At 35.7% G+C, this 16,741-nt stretch overlaps 1 long non-coding RNA gene across 1 annotated transcript; it reads right to left on the bottom strand.

Annotated features, from left to right (window-relative positions):
• Positions 1–1,191: 1,191 nt before the first annotated feature.
• On the bottom strand, positions 1,192–15,500 carry LOC141487627 (uncharacterized). The gene is made up of 3 exons (XR_012468471.1): positions 14,666–15,500; positions 11,270–11,369; positions 1,192–2,851 (listed from the first exon to the last, which is right to left on the bottom strand). It is a non-coding gene; the product is annotated as an uncharacterized lncRNA (long non-coding RNA).
• Between the last annotated feature and the right edge of the window lie 1,241 nt (positions 15,501–16,741).

The raw sequence follows: 16,741 nt of genomic DNA, 5'->3' as shown, positions 1-16,741 counted from the left end.
TATAAAATACAATAAAATACATGTATTGAGTACAATGCAGAAAGGGCCTAGTTCATATTTTAGTAGTGTGAGGTTCAAATTTCATGATTTACAATAACATAAAGCAAAAGCTTTATGTTATTGGATCAAATTAAATTATGAACACTCTCTCTAGGTAAGTTCTTTATAAATCTGACTAGTTCACTTTTGAATTGTTTGATATTACGTATCTGTTGAATATTTGAAGGTAAGCTGTTCATGCACACGAGGACATTGGAACTGCTTAAGATGCCTAGTACTATAGTCATGGGTGAGAGTCACTGACTGATTCTTGTGTTTATGTTGTCTTATGTTACAGTTTTTTTAATACAATTGTCTTACATCTAGTGATCCCTATTCTTTATAAAGTGTATCACTTGGATATCTCGAGCCCTTCAGAAATCGTTTCTGAATGACTTCAAAAGAATGGATGTGACTTTTAGATATACCTCCACATCCCAGTAGTCCATGAGTGATGTGACTTTCCACAAGACTGATAAATTCTTTTTTTTTGTTTCAGGTCAAGAATATCGTTCAACTGTCAGCTACTACTGAACAATTTTTTTCTGTTTTATCGTCGCGCCGTCTAAAGCCTATTTGATCAAAGTGTGCGTTTCAAAGTCTACATCTCTAGCAAAATATCGAGTGTGCTACAATTTTGGAAAGGTAATTTCAAGCTTTATTGAGATATGCAGGAATATGAGTGCCTCATTGAAAAAAATAGTTTTCCTTCAATAACTATTGATATCTCATTTGAAAAAATCAGTTTCTTTCAGCATTGAATCCTACGTAAATAAGTGCTTCGGAAATTTTTTGAGGGACCACATCTTCACCGTATTTCATATTATGATACTCTATTTCCGTGATTTGAAACTACATTGATTCATAGTGTGACATTTTCAAGCAATTTTGGAATTGAATTGAATATCGACCTATTTCTGCATATTTCCTCAACAATTGTGTTGAATATATTACATCTGTTTCGATTTCGTTTGTATGGGTAAAAGGTGAGAGTATTCGTTGAACTTTAGTACCATATCTATTGGTATAATTCACAAATCTTTCCTTGAATTCAACTTTGATGTGTATTCACTTATCATATCGCATATTCTATAGTTCCTTGAGTTCACCTCAAAGTGAGCTCAACAATTAGACTCACTAGTCATAGTTACGACCGCACCGGGGGGCCTGGGGGGCCGGTTAGGCCCCCCAGACGCACCCTGGCGTTGGATGCGATCGGGCGTGGAGGGGTGGATTTTCGGGAAATCCTTGCGGGTACCGCCCATCACCCCACACCAACAGGATTTCGCAGGGCTTCCTCCCGCTCACCGAACACGGAATTGCTTCCTTACATCTACTTAGTGTGGCTAACCAAGAGACAGGACCATCGGCAGCGTTCGACCGAACGTTCGTACAAGTTAACTAAGCTCTTCTTTCGCCAGAGAGTGCTCGCGTCGCACACCTGCCCCCGCCAGCCATGCCAAATCAATTAGGAATATGGTCCCGGAAGTGGCCGGCCGGGGTCCTAAGCTCGGATACTAGTAGCTCCGTCCATCCGGGTTCCGACACCTCAAGCGTCTGCCTTGTTGCCCTCCAAGGCTAGACTCGGATACTAGAGCCCGGAAGGACCGCAAGCTCCGACACCTCGAACGCTTGGATCCGTACAGAAGCAGGCGAGGATCACGGAACAGCATAAGCCGTCCAGTGCCTCATAATGGGGCTGCAATGCACCCATGAATGGATTACCGCAGCCCTGTATCCCTTTACCCGCTAGCGGAGCCGCTGCCCCTAAGAGGCCAACGCCAGTTGGAGATGAGGCTCACTAGCCTCCAGCCGCGAGCGGGCACTCACCTCCCCCCTAGAACTCATGTTAGGAAAGTTCCCTTTCCAACGTTTGATGAGTAACCGTCGAGGACTCTCACGAGCATCCTCTACCACACATCATATGTCGAAGATGTCGCGCCCATTACCCGTATAGGTGCGGGATAGGGCGGTTCATCAACGACTTTTGGGTGTACGCCGTGTGGTCTGCACCGCATACCTTTACGTTACCCCGAGGGGCACTCATGTTAGGAAAGCTACCTTTCCAGCGTTGGATGAGTAACCGCCGAGGGCTCTTGCGAGACACCTCTCCCACACATCTAGCTTGAAATCGGCCAACGCCTGTTGCCCGCAGATGCGGGATAGGGTAGTTGACCGATAACTTTACTGGGTGAGTGCCGTGTGGTCTGCACCGGAGGACTGTCAAACACCCATAAGAGAGAGACAGTGACCCCCCGCCACTCACCCCGAAATGAATACTTTTTTCTCCGATATAATAAAAACTACAACACGTTCAAAAAAACCAAGCTACTGTACGGCGCGTAATGAGTGCCAACAAACAAAAACAACTTTGAAAATGAAAATCTGACGTTTTATTTTCCTATACACATAATTCTCCAGCTCAGTTATTTAGAAAAACGAGTAATATTAACTTCGAAAGTGGAAAGTATGAATAATTTACAAAAAAAGATGGAATATGATACCATAAGTTTCCAGTACATATCTACGAGATGGCACCCCCGCAACTGGACCTCCATGTGGTCCTTTCCAATTGGATAATTAAATGTTAGATGCAGCGGTGTGCGAATATGTACGGACTGTGACGCTAGCGTTGGTTGCTTGCCTCCGAATGCATGGTTTATCCCGTCAGGTTAGCCTCATGCGGGTCGCTACACATCCTGACATCTTTATGGGCTCATAAAACGGACTCAACTTCATGACTTTTCGGCTTTAAATAATTATATTAGGATCACAGCAACAGGATGCGACAGGGCTTCGCCGGGAATATTAGCTACAACAAAGTTTGCCGGTGTGATGTAGCAGTTCGGAAAATTTGTATGATGTGGACAGGAGTTGTTTGTGAAAGGGGTTATAGAGAGTCTCGCTACCAATTCTGGAAACGACTTTTAATTATCTAGTACGGCTTGGTGGATTTTAACTTGCGGGTGAAGTTCGCCCGCTCCCCTTAAACGTCGAAGGTAGACTACTCAGTAGGAAATGAGAATAATTTAATGTTATATTGATTGATGGATGTACGTGGTAGGAGATCATCATGAAAAATGAGAAATAAAACTTCCATGTCTCTCTACTACTTGTATGTTCAACTAACATTCCTATAGTTTCATCCTATGATGACATTTTCGAATGAACACAACAACAAAATCAACTCCTATATGTATATCTGTACACCACTATAGGTGATAAAAGACGTTGTTTATCTGTGACAATGTGGGTACGTTGATCTGAAAACCGGTGAGTAGACCAGGTCGATATGTACTTATGATGGACCGTTTTGAACCTTTGATGTAGTAATGAATATTACTGGAGGTTAATCCAACACCAAACCTTCATTTTCAACACCTCAACACGTGTTTGAATCACCAAGTGATCATCCTCAAGAGGAGATTTGAACAAACATTAATCTTCCTCTTGAAGATGATCACTTGGTGATTGAAATACGTGTTGATGTGATAGAAGTAACCGTTTGGTGTTGGAATTGAACTTCAGTAATACACAGATCGATATGGTCAATGCTACTGCTTATGAATGTCCAAGGATTTCAAATGAATGGTTTCCAGCCTTTGCTTGCGAAGTGCAAAATTTCCTTATTGTTTACATTCCGGAACTTGTGGTTGTATTCTGAGGAATGGTTTGAGAACCTACGAAAAAACTCAAATTCCATAGTAGTAAGCACCGAGTTCTCAGAAATATAATTGTATTAAAACGAAAATATTGTTGTCAGGTTTTGAAACTATATATTTCATCAGATGATAAAATATATAGAATCACAACCTGACAATGTTTTCGTATCAAGGCAATAATATTTTTGAGAATTTTGGTTTTTCCAATAAGTCGTTGATATACAATGAAAAGAGGGTGGGAGACAATATGGATCCCTGGGGAATACCAACGGTGATGGTGAGAGTATTCGAAAGATATCCATCGACGCCCACTTGCAGGGAACGTTCTTTAAGGAAGCTGAAGAGCCATACACAAAAATTATCCGACAAGCCATAGCATCGAAGTTTGGCTAGCAAACCCTCATGCCACACACGGTCAAAGGCCTTAGAAATATCAAGCGCAGCAACTCTTGATTGACCATGTTTCTGATTGCGTTATCCCAAATAAAAATGACATACGACAGAAGGTTGCCTATAGATCTTTGTTTCCGAAAGCCATATTGATGATCGCTCAAGATGTTGCAGCCTTCCAAATATTTGAGGATATGGTGGTTTACGATTTCCTTCATGATTTTTGATATCACTGCACATTTTGGGAATTGGCTGAACGCGAGCAATCTTCCAAATAGAAAGAAAAACCCCTTTTCTGTAAGACAGATTGAAAAGTCTACAAAATACTGGTGTGAGTTCATTTGCGCAATTTCTGAGTACGATGACAGGCACTTCCTCAGGGCCATACGCCTTTTTGATATTGAGCTGTTTCAAAATTCGCCTGACTAGACGCTGTCGAGAAGTAATTTCGGGCATTATGGAGTCTAGTGTGGAAATAGTGGGTGGTGCTTTTCCCAGAAAATTGTTCAGCGAGTAGATTTGCTTTTTCTATGGCTGTTGTTGCGATTGAACCATCCGCTTGTGTTATTGGTGGAATTGTGGATTTTGTTGAGTTCTGATTAACAGCATTAGCTCCCGACCAGAAGGATCTCGACCCGTTGGGATTGGCAAGCAGTTCACCCTAATTTTCTGATTGTGAAGTTGTTTGCTTACATTCATCCTGAGTTTGCAGATGTTGCGAGCATAAACAAACCTTGTTCGTTTTTCAGCACTGGGATTTTTGCGCCACTACCGGTAGGCAGAATTTTTGGAGGCTTCATCTTGCTCGCAATTTTTGTTGAACAAAGGTTTCCCGTTAGAATGTCGTTTCATTGAGAAAGGAATATTTGCATCCATGGATGATAGAATAACTTCCGTGACTTCAGAAGTTGATGGATCTTTAGAGCTGAAACAAATATATAGTTTGGATCTTGAAGATTCTCCCATTCAGCTGATTTCTAATGCCAAAATTTGCGCAGCTTAGATTGTTCCTCAAGATTTATCGGTAATACACTCAACACTGAAATGAGTTTGTGTTCAGATGATCCCAATGGAGACCTGTGACTGTGTTAATTTCTGTATTGGTTGTTAGGTATAGAGCCAGAAGACTAGCGTATTCTCCATCACGGTCAGGAATCCTAGTTGGCTCGCTCATAATCTGGGTAAGTCCTCTGCTTATTGCAAAAGCCTCAGCTTCGCGACCTTGTTTGCCGTTTATACTTGACAATTTGAGTCATTTGATATTGTGGTTATAGAAGTCATCGAATATATAAATTTCGGCACTGGGATGATTGATTTGCAGAAAGTCAATGGTGTTTGCAAGTGAAGAGAATATTGCCCTATATTGTGTATCGCTAGGTAGTAGATAAACGCAGCAAATGAATATTAATTGATGATATGAAGAAGCTGTAGCAGCCTCCAAAATTAATATCTCTGAAATAATAGTCGTGCCCAAAATTTTTGCTCTTAAAGAAAAGTCAGTGTAACGAAAATATGCGAATCTCGTACATGAGTTTCTTTACTACCTGTGAATTTTTCTGGTCTATAGTCTATTGCGAGTATATATTTCTTTTCATGGATATTACCATTAGACAAAATTTTGGATCTATCTTTGTAGATAAAATATGTGCTCTGTTCAAAAATTAATGTGAATTTTCATTGTTTCAAAAAAATATTTATTCATGTGAAAATCTTGTAGCACACGTAATCGTTTTCGGAGTACAATCACTGTATGCCCCTGTCAATATTTCAAATGTTTTTGAGCACTCAATTCCATTTTTTCACAAAATTTCATGCAAATTCTTTGATTCATTTTATCGATAGCAGAAAATCGCAGAACATGCAAAACACTTCTAACTTTTATGCTTCTAACCAACAAACTAAACATACTAAACAGCTGAAACTGAAAATTTATTCGAAACGAGTTCACCAACAAAAAAAAAAATCGAATGTACGTAGCCCGCCAAATTTGGACATTCATCTTATTTTTTGAACACACACGTACATTCAATATATTTTTGGTTAAGTTCCCAAACACTAAATATGCTTTTTGTACTTGCGTATCCTGTAATTCAATTCTCAAAGTGCTTACCTATGTAAATATGAAACAATGTTTGTACATTTTCCACTACTTTGTTGGGAAGATCAAGTTGTTGGCAATGTTATCCAATATTGCTCCATAATAAAAGGGGATTTCATTGTAAGTAGTCAAACATAATTCTCTTCAACTTTGATGGAAACGTTGAGCCATTTTATGTTGGGTAGGTGTATTTTTGATGAAAATCACAATCTATTTTGGGTGGAGTTACTGAATAATGGAGTAGAAAATATGAACGACGGAATTCCGTACAAACATTGTGCGGGTTACGACAGAATGGGTAGGTACGAATTTCTGATTTTCAGGAAGAAGAGTAGATATTTCAATGGAATAGTGTATATTAGTATGAAAATTTTAGATAATTATGAATTATCAAGGAATTGTGGTCAGAATATTCATCTGATAGAGTAATAAACACAGTCTACTTCAAAAATCAGATTCAAAGATTTGCCCCTCGATTCATGGGTTCTGCCCATCAAGACGCCCACGAATTCCTTCGATATCTTTTACAAGGTTCACATGAGGACCTCAACAAAATTACTGAGAAACCTGAACCGATCTTTACTGAGATGGACGAAAAATTGAGCAATAACGGAAAACACAAGAATCCTGGCAGAGATATTTGAATATGAACAACTTCAAGATTGTAGACTATTTCATTGGTCAATTAAAATCCACTATGAAGTGCACACATTGTGGACACTCATCAGTAACCTTTGATCCTTTCTGGGATTTGTCTCTTCCCATACCACAAAGAACTGGCCAATTGAGTTTGTCACATTGCTTGGATTCTTTCACAAGAGAAGAAACTCTGGATGGAGATGAAAAACGAATGTGTTTGAGGTGCAAGCAAAGGAGAAAATGTACAAAGTCCTTATCAATCTATAAGTTTCCCCGTATTTTAGTAATTCATTTGAAAAGATTCTCTCCAACGGAAAGATTCAGAGGCAAATTGAATGTTTCCATTAACTTTTCTTCAGATGGATTAGTTATGAGCAGTTATGCAGCAAACAATGTGGCTCCTTGTCGTTATAATCTATATGCACTTTCAAATCACAGTGGGACTACTTACAACGGACATCACACAGCATATTGCAGACACCCATATAGTGGCACGTGGCATGAATACAACGATTCACACGTGTTTCCAATTTTGCCAAAATCACTTGTGAGCGATGAGGCATATGTCCTCTTTTATGAACAGGAGGGAACGAAGCAGCACCTTTGATGTGATTTTTTTTTCTTCTTTCCTTTTTTTTATAAACTTAGTTCTTTGAATTGATTTGTATTTTTATGAGAGAATATATTATGAATTATGACATACAGCTACCATTATTCAACCTGTGGTAGGAGTCCATTATATCTCAAAGTGAAGTGCAGTAAATTTGCGAAGCATAAAAACTCAAAGTCGCCTGCACAATTTATCGTCACCTTCAGATGTTTGAACGGTAAAACCATTAATGAGTTCATGTTTCGAACCTATACAGGTTCATAATCAGCTAATTATTTGGAAATTCCACAGTAAAAGAAAAATAACATCACAAAAGTTAATTCAATGAAGTAAAAAATACTAACATTGAGAAGAAAATGTTTTATAATGGAGAAAAAAAATTCCCACATGTTACCAATGGATGAACGGTCACAATGACATCTGTTTCTGTCTGTTCAAAATCTGTTTTAAATCAAAATAAAAAAACGCCGCATGAAAACGATTTCTAATGAAAGAGTTCCGAACTGAATTGAATGAGGAAGAAGAATCAACTGTCGAAAATATATAAAGAAATAAAATCGAGATGACATGGAACAGTGATCTGCAAATACAGAACACAACAGAAGAAGGACCACCACATACATATCAACTCGTATTCTGAGCAAACAAGTGGGTATCCCTACTAGACTTATTGCTATTATTCTGCTTCCAAGCTTGCTTTTTGGTTGAATTCACTTATTGAAGACATTACGCATCTCAACAACCCTCGTCCTCTGTTAAATTCTTATCTTACTCAAAAAATCAAAGATATGGTTTTACCAACTAATTCTATTCTGTTGTCTTTGAACATTAGTAATTTGTTCCCGAAGATTGTATTAGATTAGTTAGGAAATTACTATTTGAAGCAGATTCTTTGTCATTTCATGTCCTTGATTTATGTTCTCTCCTAAATATCGTTTCACAACAAAATGTCTTCCAGTTCAATAATGAATATTTTTCACAGATTTCTGGTCTAGCTATGGATAGTTCTATTAGCAGAGATTTTCATGGCTGATTTAGAACATAACCTCCAAGTTTTTCTTTCATACTATCAAATATTGTTTTGGTACAGATAGGTTGATGATTGTATTGTTCTTTTCAATGGTAATTATCAATGAGTATATCTTCTGTTAGAATTTAATTATTCCTTACACCCTTCTATAAGAGTCACTATGGAATTAACAGAAGACAATTCTCTTCTTTTCTTAGATTCATTGATTGATATTAATGTTTCCAAACTTACTCATACTGATTCAGTAATACCTTTTCCTTCTTGCCACCCGTATTCATTATTCAACAGATTATTTAATATTTCAATGTCACGATATAGAGTTGAATATTATTAGACAAATAGGTCATAGTAATGGTTTCCCTGCTCATCCAATTGATAGAATCTATCACACAAACACAGAAATACATTTCTTAGTCGTAGTTTAATCTCTACCGACAACTCCAATATATATTGTTCTATTCCCTATTTGGGTAAAGTTTTTCAAGATATTTCAAATATTCTAAGATGGTACTGTAATAATATCAATTTTTCATTTTATACTATGAATCCTATTTCCAAATTGTTAGTCAACACTGAAGATAAAGTACCAAGATCCCATGAATCTCCCATAAATCAGAGTTCCTAATGTTATCTCTATTATTGAACAAGTACAGTTTGATTGCCAAAAGTTTTTCAATTCTATTTATTTCAACTCAATTTTCTCTGTATTGATTTCCCATAACATTCTCATTTTATTCATTTGTCAGTATGGTTGTACAGTTGATTGGTGATCAACTCCAGTTGTTTGATATCTTCTCATCATTCCTTGTATGGGCTGTCTCGTATGGTGGTGCTGATTTGAACAATTGTTCTTCCAATCATATTAATCTCATAGGATTACCTACTTTCACAAATTATTGTGACAAGATGGCATGTATAGATGGTATAGGATTTGTTTGCTCAGAACACGAGTTGATATGTATGTGGAGGGGTCCTTCTTCTGTTGTGTTCTGTGTTTGCAGATCTCTTGTCACTGTTCTATGTCATCTCGATGTTGTTTCTTTATATATTTTTGACAATTGATTCTCCTTTTTCATTCAATTCAGTTTGGATCTCTTTCATTTGAATTCTTTTTCATGCGGCGTTTTTTTATTTTAATGTTAATTAATGGATATACAGGCTTCGGGCCTCCCATACTTCAATCATTTATAGCTAAGATGTTATACACTTCTGTCGTTTACTGAATATATAAAAAATTCATTACTATTAACATGCCAATTCAACCATTTATTCATTGGTAACATGTGACAATTTTCTTTTCTCCATTATAACATTTTTTTTCTCCATTTGAGTATTTTATACTATATAGGTTCGAAACACGTACTCATTGATGGTTTTACCGTTCTAACATCTGAGGGTGATAATACATTGTGGAGACGACTTTGAGTCGTCTCCTGATGACGACTGAATCTTCAGGTATGATCATAAAGGAATATTGTCACGCCATAGACGTTGCACATGCCATTGGCAAAAAACAAATTATCGGGCATTACCGCGTCACGCGCAAATTCCAAGGAGTTCGAATAAAAAAAATACACATTTTTCGGGAATATGTCTCAAATGCATGGGACTGCAAGTTAGTTTGAGGTGGTTAGTTCGAATTGGAGTGCGAAATTAGGAGGCGAAGAAAGCCAAATGGTGCGATGAACGTAAACTCTGATTGAAGTATAATGTTGATTTGTGAATATGTGTTGAGTAGTGAAGTGTTACATGCAAACATAGTACAAGAGTACTGATTATTCTTTTGACGAAACAATACACATAAACGAGACATTATCGTTAATAGTAATAGTAATAGTGATGATGGAGTCGAAATAAGATTGGTGAAAAAAGACTATATACAGAATGTATACATAAATGATGGCAAGGCTTTTGCAGCAGTGTCTTTTAATTTCTCGAAAGCTTTCGATTGCGTTTATCATGAGACACTGCTGTGGAAGCTCAACCATTATGGGATAAGAGGAACGAATTTGACCTTGTTTGGTTCATATTTGACAGGTGGTGAAAACATCAAGTGGAGAATCTAATCTCAGTGACATGAAACATGGAGTACCTCACGGGTCTGTTTTAAGACCAATGTTGTTTTTAATATATTCAAATGACCTAATAACCATTAAAATCGCATAACGATTTACTGTATTTGCCGACAATACCACTATCACATGGTGTAATAAAGAAATTAATCAGCTATCAAATATGATAAAAATAGATATTCAAAACATTCAAGCCTGGTGTAACGTGAACTCATTATGCTTCAACAAAACCAAACAAAACTAGTTTTTCAAATGTACACTAGACGATTTAGATTTGGATAACCACTACATAGAAAACAAACAGCACACTAAATTACAAGGCTTACACATAGACAATGAATAATCTTTCAAAGAACATGTATCCTATTCAAGTAAAAAAATATCTAGTGGATGTTATGCTATCAGAGTGTTTTCAAATGAATTAGGGTACACTATAGCTAGAATGGCTTACTTTGCATTGATCGATCGAGTCTCATATTCACTATGGAATAGCTTTCTGGGGCCATTTAGTGTTGAAGAATACGATATTCGTGCTTCAGAATGAAGCAGAATGAGATACCTTACAAAGTCTAAGCCGAGAGAGCACTGCAAGTCTTTATTCATTAGTCACAAAATATTAACTGTCACCTGTTTATACATAATGGACATATAATTCACAAAAATAAACTAGCATGTACACTCCCGGAACAAATTGTCACAACACCAGACAGAACTATATGCTTTACTTACCTATTCCAAAATTCGCCTTAACTCAGCGTTCTCTGATTCATGAAAGTATATAATCACTTTTTTATCGACCTTTTTTTGGGTAATGGTTACCTTCCACAATCTGAAAAAATATAAAAATTATAATGGAGAACTTTATACAAGTGTAGAAGGGCAAACTTTTTAGTTTACCCCGTTGAATATATAATCACATTTCTACCATTCTAAAAAATAGAACAGACATCAAAAAGTTCCGAAGTACAGTTGAAGAAGTTTTATTCAAAGAAGCTTATTTTTCGATCCATGAATTCTACAGTGATAACCTGTTTTTTATTTTATATTTTATGACACGTATTGTATTTTGTATTTTTATATTTTATGCCATGCATTTTATTTTTCTAACCTGTAGAGAAGAGACAGTAATCTCAGAAGCTTTCTAATTGTATTCAGAAATCTCTCATCTGGGTGACGTAATGGAAAATAATATTATGTGATCTCTATGAAAATGAAGGAAGAGACTGTATTTATTGATTCATTTATTTATTTATTCTCATACAGATGTAACCTAATTACACGAGAAAATCATTGTACAAGTACCTTCTATTCTTTAAACTCAACATTTCAAATTATTCTCAGAGATCGTTAGTTCTCACACGATAATAATCTGGGTAGACTCCATATTTCCTAGAATACAAATGCCGTAGTAGTATATTTTGAATTTTTTCCAAATTATTTCTGTATATGAAATGATACGGGTGTCAAACGGCTGCACAATATTCGAGTTTAGGTCTCACCAGAGAGTTATATATCTGAATGACTATTCGATAATTTCTAAAATATTCACTTCGCCTCAAAACAAAACCAAAACTCGGTAAACCCTGCGAGACTACCATTCCAATGTGGTTTTTGAACGACAGGGTTGAGTCATATCGTACCCCTAAATCTTTAACATTACAAGCCTAATTGACCACGGTTATGTGAAAATTTCAAAAAAATATAACATAAAAATCAATCCTTATATATTCAAATATGATATAACCGATCACTACATGATACTGTTACCGGTAAAACTTGATAAAAATAAAAAAAAAACGATTTTTGCACGGAAAACTCATACACTGTCACTAATTGTAATAAGCTCGTGAAATCACTGAAAAAAGAGACTTGGGAGTCTATCATGCAATCCAGAGATCCAGAATCTGCATACAATACCTTTATTGTTGAACTAGAAAAGCATATTGATAATTGTACAGAAGTAAAAAAAAATTAACTAAACACACAAAATTGAAACCGTGGATGACATGAGTATAAACTTTATAGAAATTTCCTGACAAAACTCATCTGAGAAACTAAAAACAATTTCTATAGTAACAAAATATTAGAGGCTAAAAATGATTAAAAGAAAGTCTGGCAGAATGTAAATGAAATAACTAACAGTGAAAAAAATAAGTCTTCTAGTTATGATATTGAAGATGAAAACAAACATAAATTCCTATCAGATGAAGAAAAAGAGAATTTTTTCAATAATTTTTTTGTCAGAATTGGTGAAGATATGGCAAGTAAAATAGAAAAGCCTATATGCCCCGTTTTAGAAAGCCGCAATGATATCACCAATTCAATATTCCTACACCCAGTCACAAGAACGACTTGATCGATATCATTTCCGCATTAAAAAATAAAACTTCTCCTGGTCCCGATAAGATATCTGTGTTCCTTATCAAAAAGTTCCACAAGTACTTTCTAGATCGCATATGTCACATTTTGAATTTAATATTTACTGTAGGAAAAATACTCAATTACAATACCGATTTTTAAGTCTGGTGATAAAAAATTAGTAACTAACTTTTGACCCATAACTATGAGTAATAACTTCTCTAAAATATTCGAAAAATGTCTCAAAAATAGAGTTATACTCTTTCTAGAAGACAGATCAACAGAAAACGCAGTTTTTGATATTGTTAACCAAATCAACAACTGTTTTCAAAATCAACACAAATGCATATCTGTCTTTTTGGATTTGCCATTTGTTACAGTGGATCATAATATACTCCTTCAACGTTTAGCTAACATTGGTGTGAGGGGTGTTGCTTTGAAAAAATTTTAAGACTATTTGACAAATAGAACACAGATTGTCAAGGTAAAGGAGTCTCTGAGCGACCCACTAAAAATTACTCGGGGCGTACCCCAAGGAACTGTATTAGGACCCATCTTATTTATGATATATATGAACAACATCTTCAAAATTTCTGATTTTGATAGTGAAATAACTTCATTTGCTGATGACATGGCTATCAATTTTGTTGAAAAAACGTGGGAAGAAGTATACACCCAGTCTGAAATAGGCATCAAAACGATTTTCAACTGGTTGAGTTCTAATTTATTGAGTGTCAATGTTGAAAAAACCAAATTTATTGCATTTGCTCCAACAACTAGAGATCAACCAGCTACAAGCATCATAAAAATCCATAAAACATCTTGTGCAAACGTTCCCAATTGTAGCTGTACTTCTATACAAACAACAGATACAATAAAATACCTAGGGGTATTAGTGGACCGATCTCTTCGGTGGAATGCACACATTGATTATACAGTAGCTAGACTACGTAAATTAATATATAAATTTTATCAGCTTCAGGAATATACTAAACAGGGAAATGATACTGATGGTGTTTGATGCCTTGGCTAACTACATAATACGTTACTGTATAATAGTATGGGGTGGTACCTTCAAGACATCGCTAATTAACTTAAAAGTGATTCAAAATTCATTAATAAGAATCATGATGAAAATAGATCGGAGGTATTGTACCCAGTCGTTGTAAGATGAAACTGGGATATTCGGTGTTGGAAAAGCTTACATTTTTCAGAGTTTATTATGGACTGCAAATTCTTCAATCGAATTTGTACAGCATGCTTTCAATACTCGTAACAGTACAGTTAAGACCATGAATGTTCCACTATGCAGACTCACCCATAATTAAAAATGTATAACCCATCTGGGACCCAAACTCTACCTGAATCATTGGAAGGCATAAGAAACAAACTCAAATTCAAAATACTTGAATAAGAAATATCTATTATTGGAGTTGTCTTTCATAGCGCATCACAGAGAGATCTGTCTCTCTCTCGCTCTCTCTCTCTTTCTCGTCCTCTATCTTCTTATATCTCTTCCTTTCTATACTCTCTTCACTATGTTTGCTTATACAGGAAAATATATACTATTTAGTTTGCTGGCCACAATAAAAGCTTGCTTAGGTAGCCGTAACTTTCATTAAAATTTTATAATCTCTAAATTTCATGTATCTTCATTCATTTATTTTATTTTATTTTTTTTATCCTTTTGTCATAGACGACTATGTATTTTGTCTTATAACTGAATTGAATACATTTACTTACTGAAGTACTTACTTACTTACTTACTCGTGTCAACGTAATATTTTCCATTTCATAGGCATACTTTATTTTTGATATTGATAGATAGATTGACCTCTTTTCTTATCAGTTGAGCTGGGAATTCCCCTTCATCATTATCATCTCGTACAATCCACCATCACTCAATATTCCACTGTCCGATATCTGCTAGCACTAGCAGATAATTTTACACAATGAACTAACGGCTCTATGTATATCAGGATTTCCTCTAATTCGTGAACAAACACGCCTCGTGTATAATGCAGAACAAACATATCTTTCAATCCGCCTCAATGATTTCCAAATCAGATCTGTGCTTAGACGTCTGTTTCGGCACTCGCTTCTTGCAATGCAAGGGTATATCGGCTTACGTGGTATCACTCTCTCATTCTGAAACTGATCAACAATGCGTTTCGTAGCGACATGAATTGAATAGATAGGGTAGGTATGGATATTCCTGTCTCAGTAGTTGTTGAAACTTTTTTATCGACCTTTTTTGGGTATTCGTTACCTTCCACAATCTGAAAAATATAAAAATTATAATGGAGAACTTTATACAAGTGTAGTTTACCCCGATAAGATACTGCGTAAAAATCAAAGCATTTTTTACAAAGAAAAATCTTCTATTTATCAGTAACTTGTTGTATTTAACAATTTTACCTATCAAAAAAATTGTTAAGAAATAATACGATACTTATCTTAACGTTTCGGAGGCCAAAATCTGCCTCCGTCTTCAGAAATGAACAAAAATTCTAATATATTGGCAGTTATCCTTTTTGATTATTTATTTCTTTACTTCTTCGACAGATGTCAAAGGAGTTTTGAAATATGAAATTATGTCAATGTTGTTGATTGACAAGTGAAACATTCGATGTGAAATTATGTCAATGTTGTTGATTGACAGGTGAAACATTCGATGTAATACAAGGTGCTCTCCGATATCAGTTTGTTGCCATTTCGGTAAATTTTCGTTATGTGGACACCCGACGATTTTAAAAAAATGTTTGACTGTACTTACGTATTTTGATGCGTAGATTACGAATCCGAAAGAAAAAGCGGCGCTCTCCCTTATTTAAAAAGTTACGGCCCTTCAAAGTTCAGAAAAGGGAAACTTTTCAGCCTTTTTTTTCACTAAATAAACTATATAAAAACACAAGCATTTATTCACTTTGTCACCTTTACACCTTATTCCTCCTTTTTTTATAGTTTTCACTTCAATAATCAACATTTTTCCAATAAAAATGTTAAAAAATGTACGGAGCTGCTTTTTGGTTACATATCACTGTATTTTACGTTTTTAAGGTTAATGATATGGTTGGTAGGACTGATGCAGTCCATATTCCTGAAGTAATTCAAATGTTTTTTACCTTCATTCTTTAGATCGTAAATTGGTTTTTGGTGTTGTATTATGAATTTGAAATAGTAGGCGACGGCAAATACCAACCGCTTTTTTCTGAAATGTCACTAGTAACTAACCTAAAAATAGAATAATGTCACCAGGAGAAGCATTCGTTTTTAAATTAAGTTTTTTATAAGAAAAATGTTGATTATTGAAGTGAAAAGTGTTAAAGAAGGAGGAATAAGGTGTAAAAGTGACCTAGTGAATAAATGCTTGTGTTTTTAAATAGTTTATTTAGTGAAAAAGAAGGCTGAGAAGTTGCCCTTTTCTGAACTTTGAAGGGCCGTATCTTTTTAAATAAGGGAGAGCGCCGCTTTTTTCTTTCGTATTCGTAATCTACGCATCAAAATACGTAAGTACACTCAAAAAATTTTTTAAAATCGCCGGGTGTCCACATAACGAAAATTTACCCAATTCTCTCCAGATATGAGAATATACGCTGATTCTTTTAGCTTACGTCTCTTAGAGTGAGGCTCATTGGTAATCATTCTTGTCCTATTCCATTCCACTCGATGTTCACCGTCTGATTTTAAAATGTGTTCTGACAATTTAGATAGAGAAAAATAGACAATTGACGTCTATTTTTTATGTAATCTCGATGTTCATTCTCACGCACTTTCAACGGTCTCGAGGTTTCACCAATGTAACTTCTACCACAAGAACAAGGTATTTCATAAATACAATTT

The sequence above is a fragment of the Leptinotarsa decemlineata genome, unplaced genomic scaffold (assembly GCF_025532065.1).
Source record: "Leptinotarsa decemlineata unplaced genomic scaffold, Ldec_3_MD MMD2_P_RNA_scaffold_11, whole genome shotgun sequence".
NCBI classification, from domain to species: domain Eukaryota; kingdom Metazoa; phylum Arthropoda; class Insecta; order Coleoptera; family Chrysomelidae; genus Leptinotarsa; species Leptinotarsa decemlineata.
Note: the sequence above shows the minus strand (reverse complement) of the source record. Positions and strands in the feature narration are given on the sequence as shown.